Here is a 27096-nt window from a genome sequence, read left to right on the forward strand (position 1 = left end):
ATTAAGACACTGATGAATTTAATTTAGAGTGGCATTAGGGCCTTAACTCGCAGAGCTCAATGCCGTGTTTGTATAATGTGGGATATAAGCTAAATGAGCGCTTGCTTGTTACCCCCATAAATAATTCCCTTGCAGATCTCTTTTGAAGCAGCGTTTACACTCATCTGCCCCTATCTAAAGGATGCTCTTGGATGTCCACTGCTTAGCCCCTCTTTGTACACCTGCATCACAAGATGGCCCTGTTTTGTCTCCCATGCTCTGACTGTACTGGAACCCTTGTTTCCTGGCATCCACTGCCTTGCCCACCTCTGCCTTTGTTCACACAAGGTCCTCTGCTAGGAATGGCCTTTTCTTCGTGTCTCACTGTGAACTTGTCAGGAGAACACCTTCAAGTTCCAGAGCAAGTGTATAGATTTGATGGAGCCTTCTCTGTTCTCTCTCCCTATCTCCTGATATCTAAGCACTTGAGATTGAGCTCCAAACTCCAATAGGGTGTTGCTGATTCTGGGACTAATTCTTCCATGCAGTGTTATTGTTTTATTATCTCTGTTATCTCCCAGGCCCAGATCAGGTTATGAGTGCCAAGGCTGGGGCTTTTGCAGAGTAGAAAGAAGCTGTGACTTTGGCTTTCATCCATGGAGCTCAAGGAGCCAACCTCCCCATCTCAATCTTGGGTGCCAGACACTGAGCTAGGTAGGATCTGGGAGACTCTTACAATTTCTGCAGTGATTCAGGGTCTGAATGAAAATGCATGGCAAGGGCAGGCAAATCTAGTTGTGTTATGTGGAGAGCAGAGTATGAATTGGGCCCATTTCATTCATTGTCCAGGCTCCAGTCTGACACCAAGAAGCAGTACAGCATGGTGATTAAGAGCTGTTGCTCTAGAGTCTTAGAGTCTGGGGCTGAACTCTGTTATTTCATCTCTAAAATAGGGTTGTTTTGAGGCTAAATGAGATTTTGCCCTTAGTGCAGTATATGACACATGTTGTTAGTAGTGATGTTGATGATGGCATTTGGACGACATGATAACCTCATTGCAGATTGGGCAACTTTCAGTCAAATGGAGGAGCATAATGTATTATTTATACTTTGTACATAGGAAAATTGGGGTACAATGGGTGATTGGCCTCTTCAGAAACTCCATGCGTTTTGTCCACATTGTCTGTGGTTCATGCCTTACCTCTGCCCTCTGTGCTTCTCACCTGGGAAATGAGGGAGTGGGATGGAGTGATCTGACCCCCACCATTTGTAGTCTTAGGTGACTCAGTCACCGGGCTCCTCCTCTCTTTCTTAGCCTTGCATCAGTGCAGTTCCATCACAAGTGTCTAGAGAGTGCGGACTCTGTTTTTTAACCACGTGCCCCTGTGGTGCCAGGCATATTGCTCTTTCATGTGGCAAGTGGCAACTACCTGTGATTTGAAGGACCGAATCATTTCCCTGAACCTACTGCCCTGTTTGCTATAGCACTGCTGTTCTAGGCTCTGAACAAAAGGTGTACCTTTTGAAATGTGTACATTCAGTTCCCCTCTTTCTCTTGTTGTTAGTATGTATTGAACACTGTTCTATGAGGCTCTAGACCAGTGTTTCTTGACCTCGGCACTGTTGACATTTTGGACCTGATAATTCTTTGTTGTTGGGGCTGTCCTTTGCTTGTAGGATATTTAGCAGCATCCCTGGCCTTTCCCACTAGATGCCAGTAGCAACCTCCTCACACCCCAGTTGTGACAACCCAGAATGACTCCAGACATTGCCAAATGTCCTCTGGGGGGGAAATTGCCCCAATTGAGAACCATTGCTTTATACTAAGCACAGGCCATACACATTATCTTATGTATCTACCTGCCATACATTTGATATAGATACTATTCTAATACTCATTTTATAGATGAGGAAACAGGCAGAGAGGGGATTCTGGGATCAGACATGTTGTCAGCTTGAATGTGGGCACTCAGCCTCCTTTAACCTTAGTTTTTCACCTTTAATATGTTGATAATCATATCTAACTCTTCTGATTATTGCTAAATTCTTAGCACAGTGCTTGACATTTAGTAATTGATCAATATATATTAGCAAATATTCTTTTGTAGATGTACATTCAGACTCAACAAACATTTTTCATGCCTACTATGTGCCAGTAATAGTAATAGTTAATATTTATCGAGTATTCAATCTATACAAGACACTGTTTAAATATTTTAGCTCATTTGACCTCTGCAGTAATCCTGTGTGGCAAATGTTATTCTTGCTATTCAGATGAAGAACAGACACACAGAGAATTAAAGAACTTCCTAGTAATGTGAGATAACAGGAATTTGAACCCGACACCATTCTCTTTATTACTGCACTATGGTTGGACAACAAGCTTTTAATAGAAGCTTTCGTGTTCATTTTATTTATGAACTCCATATTCAGCAACACCTCTCTCTAGAATGGCACTGTCCAATTTGGCTATGCAAATTAAAATTAATTAAAATGTATAATTCAATCCCTTTGTCACACTAGCCACATTTCAAGTGCTCAGATAGCCCCATATACTTAGTGACTATGTATTGGACAGCTCAGATATAGAACATTGTGTCATTGCAGAGAGTTTTGTTGGACAGCATTGTTCTAGGACTGTGGGAAATGAATTTCTTTCCCTTAAGAGTTTTTTGATGTTCCTGTAGATAATTGGTGTCAGTCAATAAACACTGTGTTCAGAATTGTACAGCCACCAGAGTATTCTCTCCATTTAACATTTATTAAGTCCCTACTATATATCTGGAAAAGTATTTGGGACTGAATATATAAAGACAAATAAATAAATATAGTCCATACTCATAAATGTAATTTATTATAGCATTAAGTTGTTAACTTGCAGAGCTCAGTGCTGTGTTTGTATTCATGTGGTCTAGGAGCTAAATAAATGGGAGAGGTTCTAAATGTGCAAGAGCCAAATGTTGTGGTAGGTGGGGTTGGGGGACAAATAATTCTCTCAGAGTTGGGTTAGGGGGTGCTTCCTAGAGGAAGGACCTGGGGACCTTCTTTGAAGGATACTTGATAGTCCTTAGGCAGGCAGAGACTGGGTAATCTCTGTGGGTTCTAAAATCATTCAACCTCTCTTTGGCTGGAATTTCTGTTGTATAAACTTATAGCTAAGGAGGGTGAGCTATTAGGGCAAGTCAACATTATTTATTAATTGGTAAATAAATTACATTCTATAGTTGAGTAAAGTGAATGGGATTGGAAGTACAGAGGTAGAAAATATTAGGGTATCATCTCTGCTTGTACATCCAGAGGCCCCAGCGTTATCTTTCCCTAATTCCAAGCTGAGCCCTTCCTCCCACTTCCCTGGAGCTATCAATCCCCACTTCCCACCATGTCAGCTGACCCTGCCCAATTGCCCATCTTCCTGCTCCAATTCAACACTCCCCTAGCTCAGAAATTGCTTGGTGATATTGGGAACAATGAGGCCTGACTCTGTTAGTTCAGCGCAAAATGGTTTTCTTTTTTTTAAGGGTATTGCATTCCTGGTGATGTATGGACAAGTCAGGAGAGGAGAAGGAGAGCTGGAACAGGGTTGGGGGTGGTGTGGGAAAGTGAGTTGAGACTCCAGAGTGACTTGAACCTTGTGGGGTAGGGGAGGGGGCTGTTAATTGCTGATCCTGGACTCATGAGCCAGTAGAGCAGAGCCCTGGCTGAGTCTGGTTAGAGAAAAATCCTGAGAGTGGGGTGGCCATCAGGGCTGCCAAGGAGCTAGGGCCAGTTTAGCTTCTTGGAGGTGAGAGAGGGACCAAATATGGCATCATCTCATACTTCATCTTATCACAGGAGTGAGGCAGTGAGATGGGCTGGAATGAAAAGGTTCACATAGGACCACACTGAGATCCAGAAACTGCAAATGATTTGCCTAGGGTCCTACCGCAAGTTAGTAGCTCTGTCACTAGAACCTGGAGCTCTGTGTGTGTGTGTGTGTGTGTGTGTGTGTGTGTGTGTGTGTGAATAAGTTCATTTCTTTTATTGTTGAGCAGTGTTCCATGATATGTATGTACTGCAGATTTTTTAAGCATTCACCTGATAATGGATATTTAGATTGTTTCCAGATTTTGCCTATAATTCCTATAATTATTATTATTAATTAATATTTTAAATTATTTTTAGAGCTGTTTTAAGTTTAAAGGAAAAATGAGTAGAAAGTACAGAGCTTCCATATTCCCCCCATAGTTTCCTTTAATATGAAAATTTTGCATTAGTGTAACACGTTTGTTACAATTGAACCAATATTGATACGTTATTATTAACTAAAGTTCATAGTTTATATTAAGGTTCACTCTTGGTTTTGTACATTCTGTGGGTTTTGATAAATGCCTAATATCATGGATCTACTGTTACCCTATCATACAGAGCAGTTTCCTTGCCTGAAAAATCCCCTATGCTTCACCTAGTCATTCCTCCCTCCCTCCTAACCTCTGCCAGACATTATCTTTTTACTGTCTCCACAGTTTTTCCAGGGCTTTTTCATTTGCTTCCATTTAGAATTTTCTAGAACTCTTCCTTCTTGGATCTCTAGACATTGAGCCTTCTTGGAATCCCAGCCCTATGGGAAGCTGGTATGGGGGTGTGTGAGCTGCCTCAATATGAGTTTGAATTGCTTTCTTTTAAAGACCAACTATTGCTGGAACTGGCTGGTCTAGCATCATCCCACTGGCTGAGCTGTGGCCTCAAGAGGGCTTGATGCTGCAGGCCCTTTTGGGGGGTAATGCATAGCAGAGGAGGGAAGCGGGTGGCCTTGTCAATTGAGAGCTCAGTTCTGGGGCCTTTTCCAACCCTGAGGCCCTCAGAGACCCCAAACACTCAGCTCCTTTACAACCAAGCTTAGAAGCCAGCTGCCTCAGCCTTCTCCCTCCCAGTGCCTCTGGCTCAGCCTGGGGCTGCCTCCTGGCTTGCAGGCTCCCTCTGTAAGTCCCACTTTCATTTCTAAATAGACAGTAATTTGAGCAATTGATTTTGGATATTGCATAAGATAGGTGAGAAAACATTTAATAAGGAAAAGAGCAGAGGGAGGGGTCTAAATGTCTTAAACTCAAAACTACAAAAAGCCTACCACTTCCAGGTACAAACATGCTGTGATAGGAGAGATGGTACAAGTGGCCCAGGCTCTTGGGAAAAACCTGGCTCAGCCAGTCTGCGCTCTGTGGTGTTCCGCGGGAGCCCAGGCAAGACTTTTCTCCCTCTTTCCGGTTGCGGCTCCCAAGGTCATCCCGTCTGTTCCCCAAGCACCTCCATATTCCCCTCACAGTTTCCCCTAATATGAAAATCTTGCATTAGTGTGACACATTTGTTATAATTGAACCAATATTGATACATTATACAATATCGATACATAGTTTATATTAAGGTTCATTCTTGGTTTTGTACATTCTATGGGTTTTGACAAATGCCTAATATCATGGATCTACCATTACCCTATCATACAGAGCACTTCCATGGTCACACCTTCATTTGTTTTCAAACCACCCTTGGGAGTGGCCTAGGACTTCAGACAGTCAGGGACAAACAACATATGAGGATGGGAAGGGACCACAATGACTAAAGTCAACACTTCTCACTATATACATAAGTAAACCTGAGTGAGATGGTGTTGTTAGTGCATCACAAAGATCGCAGCTCAGGTGTTTCAGAGTCTGGGGCAGTGCCCTGCCATTGTTACCAGGTGAGATGAGGAATGTACAGTGCTTTGCAGCATGTCTTTGATCAATACTATTATCAGTGCTATTGATCTGTACATGCTGGATGAGGAAACTTAGCTTTGGAGAAGTGGTTCTACCTTGTTCAGGCCTTTGGATTCCTGGTTTGGTGTTCTTAATTGTTCCATGTTTTCCTTATTGTCCTGCCCATCTAGCCCATTTCAGGTCGGGTGGGCTATTCAGACCAGGTTAGTGTGTGTGTGTGTGTGTGTGTGTGTGTGTGTGTAGGGTGGGGAAGACAAGGATTATGGGGATAAATGGTAGGGAGGGGTCACTGAAACCTGGCAGCAGGAGGGTGGAAGGTTAGTAAGGATCTCCTGGATCCTGCTATACACTGGCCTCCCAGGCTTGGGAGATTCCCATTTAGAACATATGACCCTGAGCAGCCACATAGGCACTAGTATAGCCTCTGTATCTACTTCTCTTAGATCCTCCTCAGCTCCAGAGTCTGAGGAATGCTGGCAGATGGGCCTATGAATCCCACATCTCCCCTAAACCTGGCCTCTCATGAACAGGACCCCTTAGGGATTAAAGGCTGATGTGTGACCTCCCTCTGTGGCTCATTATGACCTGCTTCAAAGTCCTTGGCTGGTTGTGTTTTGGAGCCAGCAACTGAGAGGCACACCCCACCCCACCACCACCACTGACCACAGGCAGGGGTACATTTACCTTCATCTTGTGGCATTGTGCATTTCACAGTAGCTAAATCCGTACCTAGACTCTTGGATTCTCTTTAAGAAAAGATTTGGAAATTTGAGAAAGCAAGCAAGACTAAATAACCTCATTTCACTAGGTTGTGGAGATGCATGATGGTATTTGTCCCAGCAGTTTCCACTCACAGGGGAGGATAAACAAGTGCATATGGAGGCCCCGTGATAAGAGATGGACATGATAAAACACTTAAGGGAGGTACCCTATGCTGCGTGGGTTTCAGAGGTGGGGATGGCTTTCTCTTGATGTGGACCAGAGTAGGTGCAGTTGGTATTTGAGTGCAGCCCTAGACAGTGGGTGGGAATTCAATAAATGGATGTGGGAGAGAAGGATGTTTTAGGTGGCAGGAACAGCATGAGCAAGGGCTCTAAGACAAGAAAATGTATTCTATTTGAGAACTGGCCAAGTATCAAGTATAATTGAAGCGTGGAGGATGATAGAGAAACCTTGGGCAGAGCTTAAGCCAGTTTATGGAGGATCTTGAATGCCAAGCAAAGGAATTTGGGCTTTGCTGAATAATCAGTTGAGGGCCATTGAAGGATTCTGAGCCAGGAAGCATGTGATCAGAGTGGTGCTTTAGGAAGATTAATTTAGCAGAGTTACACAGGATGTATTTGACCATTTTTTAAGTGATTGCATTCACCTGGGCAGAGGTGGTGAGGGCCTGAACTACAGGAGCAGCCATGTGGAGTGCAGGGTGTGCACTGTGAAATCTTAGAGAAGGCCCAGGTGAGGATCCCCAGCACCTGCTCTTTGGAAGTCTTGAGATCGCTAGGCCCTCCAGTCTAGGGCCTCCACCAAGTCTTGGACAGGCTGGCCTTATCTCTTCTGGCCAGAGTCTAGAACTCTCATTCCAACCGCTATGCTAAGGCTGGTCTCGTCCATGGAAAGAATGGCAGAGAGCACAGGGAAAGAATAGAGACCTGGGAGTCAGATTTTGAAAAAGCAGCCTGGGCTGTAGGAGTTGATGAAAAAGTCACACTTTTGAGATCTTGTCTGGTCCCCTCACTAGGTCCTAGGTTTTCTGAGTGCTTAATAGGGATTTCCAGATTTTTATGAGGAAATCTAAACTTTGGAACCCATGGGGGCAGCTGTCCCTGGCATCCTGCTTTCCTTCCCACTTTGCCTTTGGTGGCCTTAGAGAGAGACTCTGCTTTGATACCCCATTTGGTTGTTTCTGAATTATGAAGGGGAAGACCAAGAATCTGTGCAGGTCACACTCCTTGTCTGATCCTGTAGTACTAGGCTCAGGGGCAAGAGAGATGGACACCATCCCTTCTGGGTACCGTATCCCCCTCTGTTTTCCTCCACCGGAGGCAGGGCGGGAGCCCTTCTGTTAACATTCCTCCAATGCAGGGGCCAGGCTGGCTCTGTATCCTTTGGCCTGACTGAGGAATCTAACACGACTCAGGGTGGCTGCAGATGTGTATGAAAGATTCCATTTTTGATTCTGGAGAGGGGATCAGAGCTGCAGGGAGATGGATCTAGGACAGGAAAAGGGTAAGAACTATTTAGGACCAGGCAATTTGAACCTATATCTCTCCCTCTTTCTCCAACTCTTTCATTTTTTCAAGCAACTGAAGACTGGGGTGCTGGTCCTTGGTATCTTGGGAGGGAAATGTGAGTGACTAAAGAAAAACCTGCTGATGGAGAGGGGAGGAGCAGAGCCCTGTCACCATTGCATATGCATCACGTGATCTGTGGTACCCTATGAGAGGGACCTCTGCCCTCCCATCCACCTCCGGCACAGCCCATTGAAGCAGGGTCTGGTACAACCACTGGAGCTGGTTCTTGTTTGGGCTTTAGATTTGGCATGCATCTTGGCACAACTTCAGGTAGGGGTTTCTCCCTCTGCCCAGGGGTTTGCCAAGGCTTTAATTCTGCTTTCAGCCTAAAGCTCATTCTCAGGTGACTCACGTGCTATTTACAGAGGAGTCAAGTCTCACTACTTGCTGCTTGTAAAGAGTTGGCAGTTGGATTCACCCTGCGATCAAACCCGAGCTCCGAGCATAGAAGCAGTGGTGGGGATGGGTACATCCAGTCATGGCTCCCCTGGATGGCGATAAAACCCCTGTGGGGTATTCTGGGGGCCTGTCTCTGATGGGTGGGTTTCTGAGAATAAAGTGCGAGGGCTCCTCACACCCAGGACTGGGAGCCTTCTCATCCTGGACTGCAGCCAGCCTTTCCGCATTTCCTGCACCTGGGAGATGAAAGAGCACCAACTGCCAACCCTCTGGCCCCTGGGCTTCTCAACTGAGGAAGTGACTGAATAATGAATGAGGCCAGAGCACTTCAGAGAGGTGGCCTTGGGGGAGGGTAGAGGGTGGAGGGTAGGGGGAGGGGCACGAACAGATTGGGGGAGAGTAAGCTGGCTCATGGAGAGAGGACAGGAGCCCTGAAGAAGTTGGTGGATGTGGCTTCCACTGTAGGTCAGAGCTGTTGACACACACGAAGGAAAGTGGCTACAAGAGCTTGCATAATGGGTTGTTTTGTAAACCTGTGGCTTATTGCACATCTAACCTCCTGGTGCTGTCCCTATTGTATGTATCTACCATGAAAAACTACTCAAGGACTTTGCAGAGGTAGTTTGTGGGGTTGAATTTAGACTGGATCTGGGGAGCTGACTCTATGAGGAGGGCTGTATCAAAGGAGACTTTCTTGGGAATTTTAGAGAAGGGTCAGATTTGCTAGGAAGGTGGTTGTGATTTCCAGCAGGTGCTGGGCAAGGGCAGCAAGTGTGGAAGTCCCTGGAGGGGATCAAGGGTTTCCAGGGGCATCCCTATCAGTTCCTTGATTGCTTCTGATGATGAGAAACTCTTCTTTTGAGGCTCCCTTTTCATTCAGCTATGTGGGCATCCAAGTGTGTGACCTGGGGACTTCCTACCTGTGTTTTCTCTGTCAGCTCCACGCTGTCTTTACAAATTTTGCATGGCCTAAAAGGAGCAACAGCTTCCCAATTTCAGCCTGCACAAATAAGAAACACACCTTTGTTGAGTGCTTACCACATGTCTAGTTCTTTCCTCATTGGGTTTACACGATAGCTTAGATATGTAAGCATGAATATCTCCCCTTAAAGGAGAAATAAACTGAGGTCCAGAGAGATTGAGTAATTTGGCTCGAATCACACAGCTAGTACTAAATGAGTGAGTTGAGATCTAAATGTATGTGGCTGAACTGGGTTTGGAACTTGAGAAAGTTCTCATTCTTTCGTTGGGCATTCTGAAGGCCTTTCAGTCAGGTTCACTGTTGGGGTATCTTCTCAGGTGCTGCCCACTGCTCAAGACCCCCGGCTCTCTCAAGCTTTTCTGGGCATAAAGTAACTACTAGAGCATGTTTGGGATCAAGGAGCCTGCCCAATCCTAGGTTTCCTTTCCAGGAAATACCTTCTATGCAAAGTCTGGTTGTCGCAGGTGGATGGCCTATATTTGCCAGGTGGGTTGGACCCACTTCATTGCCCTCCTCCGTGGTCTTACCACAGGGCCACTTCCCTGGGATATCTCTCTCTGCCAACACCAAGCATACCACCAAATCAAGTTGGGGACCCCTCATCTCAGTTCAGAGCCATTGGCCTATGTCTATCCTCTCACCCTGTCCTTCAGGCAGGAGGCAGCATTCCTGGGCTCTGATTGGTTAAAGGTATTCTAGCACACTTCTCCCCAGGAATGGAATCAACCCCTGTTCTCCAAGGCCTGCCAAGGCTGCTTGCAGATCAGAGCCCAGCCAAAGCCCCTTTGACTAGGGAAGAGGTAGGTCATCATGTCTCTCACTTTCCTGGCTTCTGCATAACTGACTTGAAGAGCTGAAGTCAGGACCGCCAACTCTGGACCTGGGAATGATGATTGGGCATAAATATTTTCAGCTTTGCAGTAGGCCAGCCTGGATCACCAGAGGGCTGGGAATGTCTCAGAAAGTTCTCTACACACAGGATGCATGGGCTGGGAGGTGGGGAAGGCAGAGGGCAGACTCTCTCAAGGGAGCTTGGCTGAAAGCTTAGAGGCCATCTTGACCCCACTCAGGTGCTCTGCTAGAAGCACCACCCACTTTTGCTGCCCTGCCAGGCCATGGCCCCTCCATAGCTCCTCTCCTAGGCTGATCCCTTGGGCTGGCACTTCAGTTTGACAGGGCCATATTAGAACCACCTTCCATGCTTGGAGCTTCCCTTCAACCCAAATGCACATATCACCACATCTCACAGCAAATTTCACTGTAGTTCATGTTTTATTAGTATAAGTGCCTTAAAAGCAGATCAGAGATTCAACTAATTTGCTCATTAGTAAAAGGAAATTAGCCATTTGAGATCTGTTCTAATAAAATTAGCTTGGTGACAAACGCTTTGTTGCGGTGTTTATTAGATTACCATACTTCCTGCATTTTAAAGGCCAGAGCAGTCTCAGAAACTCTTCAGGGTATTCTCAGAGCTTCTCTCTTCCTTGACTTTGTTCTTCCCTGTAGGCCTATGGAGAATTTTTCTCCGCTTTCAAGGCTAATTGGGAAGGCCTGACCCAAATCTGTGATCTATTCACACATCCCACAGCCCCTGGATCCTAAGGTCTCCCTTCCCCCTCAGCTTCCTCTTCCCCAGCCTCTTGGCTTGGCCCTGTCCCCAGACCCATCCCCTGAAGGTTTTCTATGTTGCTGGCATCTCCCTGGCATGCACCCCTTTCACCAAGTCCAGCCACAGGCTGGCAGCAGCAGCCCTTCCTCCACTCTCTAACTGCCAGGTGGGTTCTTTCACTGTTCCTCGCTTGGACTCCCTGCCCCATGGAGCCTTCTGCCTTACACTCCAGTTCAAGACTACTCCTGCTTCACCTAGTCATTTTTTTTCTATTCCCCCAGAAGTGCTACCTCGGCTAGAGTAGTCAACTTACCCATTTACTTCTCTCCTTGACTGTCTGGTGCTTGATTAGCATAGAAAAACCCATGAAGCATCCCATTATCCATACACTGAGCTGCCTTGAGGGTCCCACACAGGGCTGAGGCTGGATGTGTGATTTAGGAGTAAGTGTTCCCCAACATTGGCCCAGCACTCTGCTGACACTTTTAGCAACATGTCGTCCTACCTGATATTATTGCATGGGATCAGTGTTTCCTTTGCATTCACTCATTTAATCTTCTGGATGACATCAGGAGGTAGACCACACTGTTATTCTCATTAAAGATACAGGGACTGATGTTTGGAAAAATGCTCAAGGTTACGCTGCTCGTAGGCTGTGGAGTAAGAATGTGAACCCAGGCTGTGTGTCTCCGAAGTACCCATCTCTAACCACTAGGCTATCCCATATTCTTGGGTAAATGCTACCTGCCCAGACAGGAGTGCGGGGTGAGAGCTTCCTGAAAGCAAGGTCTTTCACTTAGGCATCTCATATTTTTCACAGTGCTGGGCACAGACCTGTCATGTGGTGAGTGCTCACAAGCATTTATTGAATGAGCAGGTGGATAGGGGAGGGATGATCAGACAATCCTAATTACACCGGGGTCAGAGGCCTGTTGCAGGGGGACCTGGGTTGGTTCAGCAGAACGTGAGCACTTTTCCGTCTCTCTCTTTACCACTAGCAGCCCCAGGCCCAGCCTCTCCCTGCCTCTCTTGGCTCCTTCCTTGCCTGGTACAAATCATTGGCTCAGACAACAGTGATGGGTTTATCCCACAGGATGTGACTCTGAATATTAGAATGTCAGAAGTGGCTGCTTTTGCAATAAGTTGCTGTCAGAGAGGAAATAAAAGGGGAGTTGCAGTTATTTAATTTGGAGCATACAGGCGACGAGCTGAGCCTGAGGACTACTGCTGTTTCCCCAGCAGCTTGGGCATCAAACCCATAGAATTCTGCTCTTGATTCTAATCCTGGTCACATCTTTTGCTGGCCTACTCGTATCCCATGTGAGTATACAGCACCCACCAGGCTTTGACCTTGCCTCTGCTCCCTGCAGTGCCCTCCTGCTCCTTCTGGCTTCCAAACTCAAACCCCCTTATTTGTCTTCAGGTCCTTCTTGACCCTCGCAATCTGAAGCAGTCCCGAGGTTTCTCCCCTGCTCTCTCTCCCTTACTGCCCTTCCCAGCTTCTTCTCCTGGCATCTTTACTATATTTTCTCAGTTATTTCTCCTACCACTCCACTGAGGAGGACATAATTTCTCCTATCTTAAATAACGAGAGGATCAGAAAGGCTAAACATCTAAGTCTACTGACTCACATAAAGGAAGACACAAGAGGAGGCCAGAAATAGGTGGTTTAATAGTTCTTATTGAGTACTTGCCACAAACTCTACTCTTGGAATGTTCAGATGAACGAGGTGACCATTTGTGCCCTCAAAGAGGAAAGAGAGTGAGCCCACCGAACTCTTATTCACAGGAGTGGGGGTCATGGACCCTGCCAGAGGAGGCTGTGGGTGGGGCCTTACTGAGTGGTCACTATTTGGACCTGAATCTCTGTACCTCCCATAGCAGCAACATATCCGTTTTTGTTTTTTGTTTTTGGCAGGGTGGAAGGGTTGGCCCCAGATGGGTGGTGAAAGGTGGGCAAAGGGCACTGGGGTAGGAGAAAGTATCTAGGCTGTGACTTGGGAGCTGGTGTTTTGATGGAGACATCATCCCTCTTTTCAGATCCTGGCTGCGTGTACGAAGCATGTGCCCTGATGGGTTCAGTCCCTCAGTAGAGGACTTTGAGGCAAAAATTTAGAGCAAGATCCTCAGAGAAATAGAGAGAAGAGGAGGGCTTTGGGTCAGCTGCACTAGGGGAGTCTATCATCTGCGTGACCTCAGGCAAAGTACTAACCTGCCTGGGCTTCAGAATGCTTATCTGGCATCCACTTTTCAAGAGGGTTTTGAGGGTGAATGGAAATGTGAATGGAGCTGAGAGTTAAGGATTTGGGGAGTGCCGGTCACCCTATAAAGGCAGGGCCAAGCCTGACTTTCTGACCAGGTACAGGACGGAGACTGCTCAGCCTGGCCTTGAGGGTAAGTCTGGCTGGAGCTGTTGGGAATCCTGAGGTTGCCTGGAATCAGCTTAAGTCCAGTCCCAGTCCCTGGCTGATGAATTAAGTCCCTGGACAGAGGGCATGGCTCCCTCAAGAAGTCCTCCTCTCTGTGGAATGAGGAGAGGGTCCTGTAGGCCCCTGGATGCCTCTGTGCTCTCTGTTTCCAGTCTGTTCCTCCTGGGCTCCAGACCCCCGCTCAGCACTGCTCTCTGCCTGGAGTCACACCAGTGAGTCCACAGGATATGAGAGTGTGAGCCGAAGGCATCAGGGGGTATCAGGAAAGGCATGAAGAAGAAGGAACCAGGTTTCAGTCCTGGTTTCATGATCTGGGCAGTTGCCTTATCTCTCTAAGCCTTTTCTGCCTCTTGAGACTGTGACTGTAGAACCGCTCACAGACTCATGCGGGCCAGTGGACTGATATAAGTGCTGACATGGCGCCCAGCACATGGTAGGTACAATTTCTCCTCCTTGAGGGGCAGCTCAGAGCTGAGGCTTGCAGGAGCTCTCACCACATCCCCAACACCCTCTGATCTTCCTCACCCCACACCCTCAGATCCAAACTGGAGTGGTGAAAGGGACTTCAAAATTGTAGGCTGTCTTGATTCTTCAAGTATTTTTTTCTGCCCCTTTCTCTCTGTCCCTCCTCTGGGCCTCACATTACAGGTATGTTGATACAATCCATACTGTTCCTCAGGTCGCTGACATTTTGCTTATTTTTCTTAAATAATTTTTCTTTCTGTTTTTCAGATTGTCTATTGACTTATCTTCAAGTTCACTGATTTTTTTTTTGTTCTGACATCTCAAATCTGCCTTTGAGCCCATATAGTGAATTTTTATTCCTGTTACTATATTTTTCAATTCTATAATTTCCATTAGGTTCTTTTTAAATAGTTTCTCTCACTTTATTGAGATTCCCTATTTTTTAAGTCATTGTCATCATATGTTCCTTTAATTATTTAAACATAGCTTTTTTAAATTCTTTAAACACATTTATAATAGTTGCTTTGAATCCTTGCCTGCCAAAGTCAATATCTGCGCCTGCTCAGAATTGCATTCATTGACTTTTTCTTTTCTAAGTATGGGTCACTTTCCTGTCTCTTTCCATCTTCTAAATTTTTTTGTTGTTGTTGAGAACTGGACATCTTAGATAATACACTGTATAAATTCTGGATTCTGATTTTTCACTCTTGAGGGCTGTTGTTGCTGGATTTATTTTTATTTTTATTTTTAGTAACTTACTTGGGCTTAATCTGGGGAATCTGTCTCCATAGTGATACATGATATTGATATCTCTACTCAGTTTTTAAAAAATTCTTTTTATTTTTAGCTTGGCTTCCTAAAGGTTGTCTTCATGTCTTTGTAGCTTGGTAGTCAACCAGTGACTGATTAGGGTTATGTGCAAACACTTCAAGCCAGAAAGCCTCCATCCTCTGTGTGATTGGGGTGTGGAAGTGGATGGAGCACGTTTAAAGTTCAGGTGGTTTTCAGGTCTTCTCTGCTTTGACTTTCTGAGGCCATCCTGGTCTTTCCTGCATGTGTGTAGCCTCCAAGAATGCCAGGAAAGGATGCTTTTCTGATCCCTCTATGGCTCTCTCGCTTCTAGGAGCTCCCTGTTAAATTTTTGGCTGGTTTATTGCTCTGCTGCTTGCCCCAATGGGACTGCAACCTCAGTCCAGCAGAGCTGTGGACCTTGCCCAGGTGCTTCCTCACTGATCGGCCATTTTTACTGCCAATTGTTGGAAACGGGCCCCTCACCTTCCACTCCAAATCAAATCAGCTCTCTCCTGAAGTGAAAGTTCTCATTTTTGTGTGGTCAGCCTTGCTCAAGAAGAAATGTAGCTGTGGGTGGTGACAGGAGCAGTCTCTGGAAGAATTTTGTACACTCCCACTTTTCTTAGCAAAGCTCAGTTTTTCATAACAAAGTCAATTTGTTGAGAAGCTGATCTCCAGATCACTGAAATGGTTGGTTTTGTTTTTGACTATTCCCTCCCAAATTTTGGGAAGAGGATTTTCTGGTCTCTTCATTCCACCTTCACCGGAAATCCTACTTTGATCTTTGAGACTTGGATTGATCAACGTGTAGCTTGAGTTCTATTTGCAAGTGATGAAGAACTCTCTACCTTTTCCACATGTCTCAAGACCTGACCTTTTCCCAAGACAAAACTAATTTGCATGCTTGTCTTGAACCTGGTTGCTGCCTCTGAGGACTTCTCCATCATCAGCCCCTCCAGAGAGAAAGACCAGCTCTTGCAGCAGCTACTCCAAGACCTATAAACCATCCCTACTGAGGTTCTGTTCACCCATCAGCTCTACCTGGTCCATGCCACTGATGAAAATGGAAGGAATGGTTTCTATCTGGGATCCCTGAAATTGGAACCCCACTTTCTTATGAGGCTTGTCTCATGAGTACTCCCCTTCGAAGTAGAGTATCTGCCTGACCCCTCCCTGGTGGAGAGGATGGTCCTCTGAAAATTCTTTGGTCCTCACTGCCTTCAGGACCAACAGTCTTTGGAGCAACAGGTTTTGTTCTTACCACAGATCTTTCTAAGAGAGTGCTCTAACTTATCATGTTCTTGTTTATAACCTTATTGGCTTGACACTTGCTTTTGAATAACATCTAAATCTTCTAGTCTGGCATTCAAGCTTCATGATTTGGCCCCCACTCAATTTTCTGGCCTTTGCTATTGTCACTGCCCCTCATACTGTGCTTCAGCCTACAGAATTATTTGCTGCTCTTTGAGCATGCCATCTCATTCACATTTTTGTACCTTTACCTCTGCTGTTTCCTCAGCCTTCTAGAAAGCCTCCATCCTTTCTACATCTGGTAAACTCCTCTCTTTATGACCCATCTCAGTTGTCACCTTATCTATTAACCCCTCTCTGACTTCTCCAGGTAGAGATGCTGTCCCTCCTCTGTCTTTCCATAGGACTCTGCCTTTGCCTGGGCCAGCCCATTTATATATACCACTGCCTATTTTCATGTCTGCTTCTCTCTCTAGCCTGTGAGTAAACTGAGGGCAGGGGCTATCTTCAGCTCATCTTCACATCCCAACATCTGACACAGTGCTTGACCCATGGTGAGTTTCTAATAAATGTTTGTCGAATGTGAGAATAAACTTTCTATAACCTTTTTTTTGTTTTGTTTTGTTTTGGCAGTAGTGAGTTTTCTTGATGGCTCACTTCAAGGTTTGAAGTCTTTGGAGTATAATTTATAATCTGATTATATTCAAATGTAGGATCTACATGACAACATTCAATTAAATTCATTTTTTAAAATAATTTTGTGTGGCTTTTAACTTATTTAATATTTATTGTCAGTAACACTGGGAGACCCCACCCTCCCCACACTCTGCATTTAGGCTCTAGAAATGCTTAATTTAGTTTTGTCCATCTGTTGTAAATAGCTGTGTTTGGAGCCTAAAATAGCATCCTTCCTACAATTCCATCTTTGCCTTTTGAGATCAGGGGTCTTGGTGCTCATTACCACTACCATGGGCTTTTCTGGGACAATTGGTGTGTGTGTGTGAATGTGTGTGTGTAGGAACATTTGTGTTTGGGAGGAGGGAATCTCAGCAAATGGTATGGGATTAGCTTGTCTTTTATTATTTCTTCTTTTAATAACCAAATTATTGGTGCTGGCAAGTATTAGAGATTAATCCTGTAAATTCCTCTCTGAGCTGCAGTGATCCCTTAAACAGGCCCCTTCCTTGATGGAACACATTCCAGAGGGAGGCTCCAGAACGAATCCTGCCCTCATTAGGGGATCTGTGACTTCGGGCTCCTGAGTTGATACTTGCCCCATTTGGTAGCTAGAGAATGTCAGTCTGGGAGGGGGTGGTGGGACACTGGCTGTGACTCTGTTCCCTATGCATTCCTTCAAGCCAGCGGCCCCCTGGGAGATTACCACACCTCTGGGTGTATTGACAGGATGAATAAAAAACACTTATCAGGTATCTAGTTCTCAGAGAGAGATAGACAATGCCCACTCTTCCCCATGATGACCCTTCTCACAGCACCTCCAAGACTCTGTGTCTCTAGTTCTATCATGTCTGACTCCTACCAGACTGTGAGCTCCTTGGGGCAGGAACTATGTCTAATTTATGTTTATATATGGGTACCTGGAATATAGAATAGGCTCAATAAGGACTTACTAAATGAGAGAAAAAATGAATGGGTTGGGGGATATGGTTCTGGTTGGAGGTGGGGTACAGATAGGAGAACCTTGACACTGTAATATAAGTGGTGCATTGGCTCCTATGTCTGCATGATGATCTTACTTATGAGGTTACTAGGTGTCCTTCCTAAGGCACCTCATATACTCTATTGCCCACTGGGCTCCTGTTGTCTTCACAGCAGCTTAAGGCTGAGGACAGGGTCCCTGATTGGTCTAGATAAAGGAGTGGGCAGGTCAAGGTCCCAGGCAAAAGTAGACAGTCCCCTCCAGAGGAATAATTAAGGAGGGGGTCTAATGAAAGGATTATTGATGGAAGTATAAGCAGGGCCAAGGAAAACCAAGTATAGCAGAGCACCCCAGGGTATAGCATGGTGTTACCACCCAGGTCTGAGAGGCAACTGCTGCTATGAGAGCCTTAGGTAGAGTCTTTGGGGGAGGGAGCCAGGGATCAGTAGCTCACTCTTTTGCCATTTTTTCCTCTGGTGAACTCTAGTGGAAGCCAGAGAGCAAGGAAGTTTCAGTGATGCAATCCATAGAGGTGTGCCTCCTGGTTCATGCAGCAGGTAGAAGAGGGTGCAGCTAAGACTAGCAGAGAGAATTGATGATATCCAGAGCACACAGTATGGGGTCAGCTCATAGAGCTGAGGCCTATCCCAGTCCTCACCTTGTATAGTGGCTGGACTGGACTAGACTAGGCTAGACATGGGCAGGTGTGGCTTGAGACTCTGCCCCAGAAATGCAGAGCTATAACTGTTACTTGCCCAGCAGCTCAGCCCACCCTCACCTGGCCTTTTTGGCCTCTGACTCCATGACCCAATAGACTTTTCTCTTTCTCTCTTATTAAAGACCAGGCAAGAAAGCCAGCTGGCTGTTGATGTAGCACCAATAGCTCTGTACTCTCCCGATCAATATTGGAGTGTAGCAGGAAACAATTAGTGGCTTTTTATCTTCCAGGGGGTGGGCTATCTTTTGTGTAGGGTAGAGGTGGAGGGCATTGAAGTGATTCATAAATCAAAGGCTAATGATTTCTGGGTCTTTTGAGGTTGATGGACATTTGAGTTCTGCCCGGGGTTGATTGGAGTGGGGAGTGGGAAGGGGTAATAATCTGAAGACCCTTGTCTTAAAGAAGTGAGTTGTGAGTTGATGGAAAAAGAGAGACATTTTCTTGGTGCTTTTCTCAGCCCACCCCAAGCTTGGCTGCGAGTTCCCAAATTATAGGGTGCAAGGTCTTAGAGCTTTAAGAACTTTAATGTTTTAAGGACAAACCCCCTCATTTTACAGGAGGAGACACTGGGGATTTATGAATGCAATGACTTTTCCAAGGTCACACAGGGTGGCCATGAAAATGCCACACATTATATTATGAAATTCTTTTAACCAGTTTGTGAGGTAGGCTCTATCCAACCTGTTTTATACCTGACAATGTGGAGGGTCAGAGAGGCAAAGTAATTGGCTCAAAGTCACATAGCCAGTAAGTGGAAAGCTCAAGTCTGTCTGGCTCTGTAGTCCATTCCTTCTATTCTGAGACAGTCCTTCCAAGCCGACTAGGGGCCATCTCATCATCTCGGCATGGATTTTTATTTTGACATCAAAGTCCCATATCACTAATTGCTATTGTCTGTCTGAAGTAGCACTTCTGTGTTTGGGATGATGCGTAAGGGTTGGCCTAGGGATAATTAATGGGATCCATCCTCCTTTCTTCTGATCAATTGAACTCAATATGGGTGATTTCGTTAGTCTATCTGGAGGCCTTTATCCTTCACAGGGGAGGGAGGCTAATGGGCTAGTCATACCATAGGGTCACCTGAGTTTCCCAGAGCATGGCAAGTGGCCTGATGAAGCCCCTCATCACTGTGAGGGGCTGGCTAATGTAGAAATCTCCTGCTCCCTAAGGAGCAGAGTGAAGACCTTGATGGATCCTGGTCTGGGCCTGTGCATGTGCATTGAGCAGTGTAGCTCTTCTTTCTGGTCCTCCCTAGAGGTTGAGAATCTCAGAAGTTCTGAGCCGAAAGGGACCAACTTGCTTTCTAATATTTAAACACTTTTTTCAGCACCCTTTCTCCCCCAAACTATTATCCAGTTTTATTCATATCCCTCCAGTGACAGGAATCTCACTACTCTTATGTCAGAGCTTATCCAGCATACGCCTATCAGGCACATTCTGTGACTTCTCCTCAGCCACAGGACCACTGCGTGGGTGGTCTCAGCCCTGTTACTGGTCACCTGTAGCTGTGGGTAACCTCGTCCTTTCCTTTTCCCAGTGAGAGGTGCTGATGTGATCCATTTCTACGTGAGCCGTGATGTGAACAAGGTTGGGAAGCACTGCTGTATGACATGTCTGTCAGCCTTTACATCTATGTCCTCATATGGGGTCTAAGTTGTCCTTTTTTCCCCTACAGTTTCCAACAATAGTTTGAATTCCACACTTTATGTGCCATTTGGTCAATCTATCCTATAATAGCTCTTTAAAATTGGATAGTTTGCCTCTGTAACTCTTCTATAGGCTAAATATGCCCAATTCTATCGATATTTCTCCTTTTACATTATTTGAAGTCCATCTCCATACTGATCACCCTCCTCTGTCTAACTTTCTCTAGAGCAGGGGTTCCCAACCCCCAGGCTGTGGACTGGTACTGCTCTGTGGCCTGTTAGAAACTAGGCCACACAGCAGGAAATGAGCAGCAAGGGAGTGAAGCTTCATCTGTATTTGCAGCCACTCCCCAGCGCTAGCATCACTGCCTCAGCTCCATCTCAGATCATCAAGCATTAGATTCTCATAGGAGCACTGGTCCCTGGTGCCAAAAGTGTTGGGGACCACTGCTCTAGAGCATAACACTCAGCACTGAACCCAGCTTCCAGGGAGGGCTTACCCTGCAGAGACAGACAAGACTATCACCTCTTTTATTCTGGACCTGTCACATGCCCCTTTACAATGATGACTTTCTACTGTGTGGAGTCCCTAAGTCCTTTTCACAAGGACCAAGTGAGACCTTATCCCAGCCCATTACCCATGGCACTTGAGAAACCTATTAGAGGTCATTACTGAACTCTGCTTCACTCCCCTTGTTAAGAAAACCCAACCAGCAAACATGCGAGCAGTCATGTGCTTAGTTTTTTGCTAGGTCAAAAGAAGGAGTATACATGGCTTCTGCTCCCAAGAAAAGAGAGAGCCATGAGGGCAATGTTGGTCATGTGAATATTTTGTGAGGGCAGAACTCTGTCTGGCTTTGGTTCCCAGTCTTAGTCTGTCCTTCCTTCCTCCTTCTGTTCCTGCTTCTCGCATTTCTATACTCTCTATTTCCTTCCCAGTTGCCAGTGGATCCTTGCTTAGCCTCAGTAGTAAAGATCAGGCAGGGTGCAAAGGTCTAACAAATTCTTATCTGATATCCTCAAGACAGGTCAAGTTGTCTATCCTCCCACCTCCAGGTAGGTTGAATTAATTTGTCCCAGGCTGGTGTTCATATGCTAAGGAGAGGAATCCATCCTTATTAGCCCTCAGAGAATATTCACAGCCTCAAACCACATTCTAAGCCGGATTTTGATCACTGCATACCAGATGCTCTCTGCCCAGCTCAGTATGCTGTGATTCCTTGGGCTTGAGTGAGACGGACCTGGATCCTAACTCAGTCTCTATGATTGTTATTTGCATGTCCTCAGAAAAGCTACTTGCCATCTCTTAGCCTCAGCGTTAAAATCTGTAATATGGGGATGTAATTTTCATCTACCAGACTGATGTGAAACTTAAAAAGATACCATGTAGCCTAGTGCTCACATTGTGCCATGTATGTCATAAAGACTCAATTAATTTTTGTTCACTGGATTTTTTTCTTTTTAACCAATGGTGACACAAATTCTTTCCGGTGTGAGAAGTTTGAGCAAAGTGGGGATGAACCGGAGGTTGTGGTGGTGGCACCAGTGTGTGTACAGAAGCAGCAGACCTCCGTCGGAGCCAGTTTTCCTTCCAGGGCCTGGTCTGCCAGGCTGGAGCTGGAGAGTGTTCTGAGAGCTGCTGCTGCACTGGCACTCTAGGTCCTACAGGAGGTGTTGACTTGCCCCTGGCTCTAGGCTCTAGTGACACTGCAAGTAAACAACAGTTGTCAGAGTTGATTTAACGTTGATATTTTTATCACATATCAGGGCCTGGTGCCATGGCAAGGAATGACAGAAGCAGAATGCTAAATAATTTCTCTAAATAATGTATGCTCTTTAGGTTGTCAAGAGGGAGGAGCTGAGGGAGAGCAGGGTTCAGTATATGTGCAAGGGACACATTTAGTCCATCATCCTCAGGGTCCTGCTGCTGACAGCCTCAAGAGGGCTGGCTCTAGGGTGAGTGAGAGTAGAGGCCAAGGGGAGGCAGAGTCAGGGAATGGGGTGGGGGTGGGGAGAGAGAGAAAGAGGAAGGGAGGGAGGGAGAGAAAGAGAGAGATCAGACTCAATAAACACTTGTTGATTTGATTTGAAAGGAGAGAAACAAGGAAGAAAGGGAGGGAGGACAGACAGACAGGGTCGGAGCCTGAGAGTCTGAGTTAAAGACTGAGGGAGTAGAGAGAGTGAGGCACAGATGGAGCAGACAGAGGAATAGGGGAAGACAGGGAATAGAGAGTGAGAGAGAGGGAAAGTGGAAAAGACAGAAATAGATGAGAGGGAGGATGACCCTAGATGGAGTTGCCATAGGAGAGCGGGAAAAGGGGCTTGGCAAGGGGCCAGGGAAGGAGGGAGGATGTGGCAGAGATAAGGCACTGGGGATCCCAGGGGGCCACAGCAACAAGCCAGAGTGGCCAGGGTCCCAGGGGGTGAAAATCCCTTAATTTGAAAACTTCAGTACTCTACTCCCCTTCTTCTTCAACCTTCCACTTCCTTCTGGGCACAGAGTCATTCCTCTGGGCTTTGGGGCAGGGAGGGAGGTCAAGGCTGTGCAGGTTCAAAGCCTTCTCAAATAGACCAAGCCGTCTCTGGGGGCAGCCATGCTTCACACAGCCCTGCAGCCAGGGTGGGAAGGTCCCATCTCTTCTCACCTGTAAGGGACCAGAGAAGAGGTCTCCTCTCTGGCATAGATAGGCCCTGGCCCCATTCGCCCCCCTGGCTGTTGACGACTCCAGGAAGGACTTCCAAGGGCACAGCATCTCACCACCATGCTTCAGCTTGCAGTATCCTCCCCTAGAGAGCTATGCTGGTATCTGGATAGGGAGCGTCTTATTCATCTCTCTAATTCCAGCCCCTAGCCAGGTGCTGGAATTTCTTAGGTGGACGATGCATGTTTATAGAATGAATAAAAGAGTAAGTTAAACATGTCAGGGTGAAGGAGACATCAGAGATGTAGAGAGTTAAATGACCCTGTCTGCAGCATGTTTTTGACAGACCCAAGACCCATAGGCCCCCAGGATGGGAAAAGGTCTTCTAACTTCTCAGCAATGGTCTCTGGAGCCTAGAGGGGCCTTTGGTCCAAACTCCTATTTACAAATGGGTGGGAGGGTGGAGCCCTGATCAGTGTAGGCTGTGGCTGAGTCCTTCTAGAAAAGTCTGTCTTCCTACCTTCCCACTTTCTCTTTCTTCCCCCAGCTGTCTTCTCACATCTCTCTTCTCTGCCAGTCCAATCTGCCAGGAAAATGTGACTAATTCTCATGGAAAACTTGTGGCCAGCTAAATCCCACCCCAGCTCTCAATTCATGCTGTCCTTGGTTACTGCATAGGAATAGTTATGCTGCACTAGCAATAAACCACCACATCTCAAAGGCTTCTCATTCACTGAACATGTGACAACTGCCTCAGTCCCTGTCCTCATGCCAATGCCTCCCAAGGTCCTGGGAACTTTGCCGCCCACACGGGAGACCCATTCAAAACCCTGGCCTCTCTGTCCTCACATCTTTTCATAGGCATACCTTGCAGATATTGCAGGTTTGGTTCCAGACCACCACAATAAAGCAAATACTGCAATTAAGTGAGTTGTAATCTATTTGCTGGTAAAAGAGCTTGCCTTCAATCTGTAAAAAATGCAATATCTGTGAAGCCGGGAAAAACAAGGCATGCCTGTATTGGTCTTTATATTCACTCTACTTTTGGCAGCCACTCCTATAGTGACACCAAGATCCTATTGTCCAACATTGCCCCCTCCCCCAACTTGGAAGTCTTACATTTGTTTTTTCCCATCAACCTAGTTCCCTTGCTCAGTTTCTTTCTTCCGCTAAGTGTGTTTTTCACTCCTGTGGCGTGTCCCTTGATTTTTCTACCTTCTCTGTCTTCATTTCCTTTCCCATTCAACTTAAATTCTCTGGTCCATCATTTAGCCGCTGTATTAGTTAGGCTTCTTCAGAGAAACAGAACCAACAGGAGATGATCTATTTTTGTCTATATCATCTGTATCTATCTATATGTATCTATCTAAAGAGATTTACTCTAAGGAATTGGCTTACTCAGTTACAGAGGCTGAGAATTCCCATAATTTTCAGTCAAAAAGCTGGAGACACAGGAGAGCTGATGATGTGCTTTTAGCCTGAAAGTTGGCAGGGTCAGGACCTGGAGAGAGTCAATATTGCAGTTCCAGTCTGATGGCAGGAAAAAACTGTTGTCCAGCCTTGAAGGTCATTAGGCAGGGTGAGTTCTGCTCTACTCAGGGATGATCAGTGTTTACGTTCTAGTCAGGCTTTCAACTGATTGGGCGAGGCCCATCCACAGGGGCAATCTACTTTACTCTGTTGATTCAAAGGTTGATTTTATCCAAAACACCTTCACAGACACACTCGGCATAATGTTTAACCAAATGTCTGGGCACCCTGTGAACCTATAAATTTCACACATAAAATTAACCATCTCAGCTACCTTTTTACAATATCCTCAGATCCTTTGCTCCATTACTTTTGTCTCATGACCTGGAAAAACTCGAAATCCTGAATCAATTCTATGGTCTACTTCTTCTACTTCTCAGACTGGGGTGATAAGTGCTTCTGGACACACACACACACACACACACACACACACACACACAGTGCTGAGCAGACTGGTGCCTCCTAAATTCATGGCCTCCACCTTCACCTGGGTCTTCAATATTCTCAGCAGTATTTCTCTGATTCCCTAGGTAGCCTCTTTCCATTTCTTCAAGAAGCTATCTCAAACTTTCTTTTCCCTCCTTAAACTTCCTCAACACTCCATCCTCTTACATCTGGCACCACTGAAACATCAGCAGCCCTCTGACTAGAACATCTTCAGTGAACTTCCCCTCTACTACACGAGTTTCACTGCATCTGTATCTGGCCTTTTCTGGGCTTTTCATGTCCCAATGGACAGTGACACCAAGCATTCTGTCCCCTGCTCTGGGACTTTACCTCACCCATTAATGAGCTCCTTTCTCTGCTAAAACTGCACATATCTTCCTTCTCTTTCTTGATCCATCTATGAATCATTTAAGCATATACATCTCCCATTACATAAAGAAAGACACCCCCTTCTTTGACTCACCTCTGATTATTGCCCCACTTCTCTTTATTCCTTTACAGTCAGACTTCTTGAAACACTGTCTTAATTTTGTATTTTGATTTCACTCACTCAATTAGAATTGTTGGGCTTTCACCTCACCACTCTGCTGGGTCACCTGTGCCCTGTGTGTATCGCCAAGTGCAATGGGCAGATTTAGCTCTTGTCCTGCTTGACTTCTCCAGATCATCAGATCTAGTCGATCACTTCCTTCTGGAAATTCTCTCTTTCCTTGGTTTTCATGGTGCGGTTTTCTTTAGTTCTTTTTCTACCTCTCTGCGTCTCCATTGTAAACTCCTTTTCCACTTTCTTTCCTTAGATTTGTAATATTTCTCAGTGTTCAGTTCTCTGCCTCCTTCACTGTTGTGTTACGTGTTCCTTCCAGGCGTTTGAGTTAAATCCCATGGCTTCGGTTGAGATCTATCAGCTTATGACTCTGGCATCTTCCTTTGCCCTGACTACCTGTGTATCCTTTTTACTGAATTTCACCAAAGCTTAACTCATCAACCCTCTCCCCCAACAAGCCTGCTCCTCCTCCAGTATTTCTATTGTCAGTGAATTCATTCATTCGACATGTATTTTCTGAGTGCCTGCTGTGTGCTTTCGGCTCTGGATACCCTCTACCTGGCTGCCCAAGCCAGAAGGCTTGATGTGAGCTTTGACTGCTTTCACTTTCCATCTTCTAAAAACACCAAGTCCTGACAAATCTACCTCTGCCATCCCTTTTAAATGCTTCCCTGCCTCTCCATTCCTACCACTTCCTGGATCACTGCCTTAGCTCCCAAATTTATCTCCCCATTTTCAGTCCCTCCTCCTCCTATCCCTTATCTCTATTTGGGCCAGATAGTTTTCACCACTCTACTTCTTTAAGCCCTTTAGCAGATTCCCAGGTACCTTTGTACAATGTGGCCTCTGCTCCTTTCTCTAGTCTCACCTCTCCTGGCTTGCCCCCTTCCTGATCTATGCTACATCTAGAATGGAATACTTGCATTCTCAAGGCAAGCTGTGTTGTCCCCTATGCCTGGAATTCTTGGAATGCTTCTGCATCTTTGCCTGGCAAACCTTTTCTAGCTCAAATAACACTGTAGATAGTCCCTTTCCTAAGAAAGTCTTTTCTCTTCCATACCATCCCAGGTGTTTCATCTGAAGTGCTACAAATCATCCCATGCTGCTTTGTCACAGGACATACCACAACATGACTTCACGGCTGCTTTACTCACTGTTCCTCACCCCTACCACGAAGCTCCTTCTAGTAAGGACTGTGTGTGGTTCATCACTTGAATTCCCAGCACTTCATAGTACCTGGTACATAGTAGGCATTCAATAGATGTATGTTAAATGAAAGAGTGAGTAAGACAATGAGAGAGGCAATGCATCAATTGACCCAGACCCCAGCCAGCACCACAGTAGACAAGGATGTATATGGACAGGAAGGGCTCTGAGGGTATGGCTTGCAATGGGCCCGTCACCACAAAGAGATGACTGCCTGGCACTTGTTTGGCAACACCAATGATAGAAGAAGCAGGGGTGAACTCTTGGTCAGGGCACCTAGATTCAAGTTTCATTTCTTCCAGCTCTTAGCAATTAATAACTAGTGAGAATTCTGTTAACCTGCTGATGCCCTTGGTTTTTGCATTTGTTACATGGCATATTAATGTCAATCTCATAATATTGTGGTCAGAATTAAATGAGGTGAGAGTTGTGAGAAGGGTCTTGTATTTCACGAGTTGAGGTTGGTCTATTGAACATTTGTTAGGGACTTGGGTGAGGGACAACTTTAGACAGGCTCTAGTTGCTCAGGCATAGGAAAGAAGCAGCTGCTCCCTTGGCCCTGGGGCCAGAGTCTCAGGAGAACAAAGAGTGCCAGCCACTCTAAAGCTTCTGGGAGAACCATAGTAAGGAGAGGGGCAACCTGAACTCAGTTCCTGCCCATACCCAGGTCTCCTGCCTTGGAGCAGATCCCCACCTGGGTCCTTAAAGAGGAGGGCATGGCCTACAGTGACTAGGGAACAGGATAGCCATGTCTTGGTGCTACGCCTCACCCCTCTG

Source organism: Rousettus aegyptiacus, unplaced genomic scaffold, assembly GCF_014176215.1.
Source record: "Rousettus aegyptiacus isolate mRouAeg1 unplaced genomic scaffold, mRouAeg1.p scaffold_m13_p_5, whole genome shotgun sequence".
NCBI lineage: Eukaryota > Metazoa > Chordata > Mammalia > Chiroptera > Pteropodidae > Rousettus > Rousettus aegyptiacus.